Source organism: Triticum dicoccoides, chromosome 3B (genome assembly GCF_002162155.2).
Source record: "Triticum dicoccoides isolate Atlit2015 ecotype Zavitan chromosome 3B, WEW_v2.0, whole genome shotgun sequence".
Classification (NCBI taxonomy): Eukaryota; Viridiplantae; Streptophyta; class Magnoliopsida; order Poales; family Poaceae; genus Triticum; species Triticum dicoccoides.
Genome location: NC_041385.1, coordinates 84863848 through 84865782, shown reverse-complemented (window position 1 = coordinate 84865782; position 1935 = coordinate 84863848).

Genomic DNA, 1935 nt, shown 5'->3' with positions numbered 1-1935 from the left:
AGGTTTTGCTAGGTGTGATGACTGCTTGCTTGTTGGGAATTGGGATGTGGTTATGCAGACAAGGAGCGTTTCCCTGGCTCCGTCGTCCTGGGATGGTACTCTTCTGGGACTCGGAGCGCCGCCGTGCAGGACACCGACATGCAAATCCACAAGGCCGTGAGTATTTACTTAGAACAACCATTTATTTGTTCAAGTGCTTAACCAATGAGTATTTAATTTACTAAAGCACATTGTGCTTGCGCTTTAGTGTTTGCTTATGTTACCAAGAAAATGTGGGAATTTGATTTTGGCTTGAGAACATATAGTTGAGTGTTTGTTTGATCTGTGCCGTACATTTTAATTGTTGACCCCCTGCATGTATAACCTTCTAATACCTTTTTTATCTAGTTGATGGATGCTAAGGGAAGAGCTTTTTATCTTCTATTAGATCCTGCAATCAAGGCCCCCCAGATGGATCTCCGTGTGTGTATTTATGACTCTGGTGAGTGAAGTTTCGAACCATTGAATGTATTGCAATTGACTTCTTTTGATCCTTAGTTAGATCGACCCTGAATGTGTCATCATACTTCAAGGATTTAATATGTGCCGCATTAACTGCTAGAGGTTTGATTTTATTCTGTGAATCGTTGTCTAGCACTTGACATCTTATTGAATTGCTACTGTTTTAGAGCAACAAATGATATTTGTTTAGTCGCCTAAAGAATTACTCTTGAAATGACGATGTTTCCTAATTCATATATAAGCTAAATCCTCTTTCGACTTATTTTGTTATGGTATATATTGCCTTTTCCTACAAATGTTCATTTATCTATTTGCTAAGTTCCTTCCCTTTGCCATTATTTAGCCACATTATGTTCTAGTATGATATGCATAGCATATCACTAAGTTCTTACCTCACAAGTGTTTACATTGTGCTAATGTTCTTATCTAGTTCTCTTTCGTGTATTTATGCTGCTAATGCTTTTTTTTTATCTTCTGTAACTTTCAAGTGTTGAGCGCTACCGATGGGGGTCCTCAGCTCAACCTTGTCAAATTTAACTGTACAATTGAGGTTGGTGTTCTCCTCAAGAGTTTGTTTAGTTATAGGTATTTGCTAATACAAGCATATTTGATTAAAGATTTTAGAGCCAGAGAGGATATCTACAGACCGTGGCACTGGTTTCAAACGATGTTTCCTCTGTCCAAACCGGGCCGTTTGTGATGCGAATCTACTGCCTCTTGAAAAAAAGTAAGTACTTACTTTCTTTCCTTCCTCTGAGATATGGCTTGAACTGCATTATACATAATGTGATATTGGCAAATGGTTGCTACATCCCTAAATATGCCACCATCTTTATGCCAGAAAATGGAAGAATAGTGATGATTAACCCTCCTAATCTCAGGATAGTGTGAGGGCGGCGGGAAGCTATGACGATTCTTTGGTTGTTGGCAATTTCATTGAATTTCTTTGGTCTTACTTGCGCTTGCATAGAAGTTGCACGTCCTAAGCATCATTCATTTAGGATGATGCTGCTTGAAACTCCGTCAGGTTTTGCCATGTTCAGTGTTTCGGCGCGATTTCTTCAGTACCCTGAGGTACCGCACTGTTCTCCGCCCTCGTGTGATGTATAATCCATTTTCCTTCCCTTAAATATGGGCCCTATATACCTTATCCCTCACAGATTTTTTTATTTTTCCTTTATACAGGAGATATGGGCATCCTTTACTCATCTAAGTGATGCATGCGATGTACAGTATAGCTCCTGAATTTACTTCTTTCAATGCTATTTTTTTATGTTCTCAGCCTCTTAACTTTTAGGTTGTTTATTCTAGTTTTTGGACTACAATTTGGAGGAGTCACTTATGGACATTTTCTCCAAGGAGGAAGAGTATTGGAGAAGACGGGGAACCCAAAACTGGGTTCTATTTGGCGCTGCCAATACGACATACTTCCAG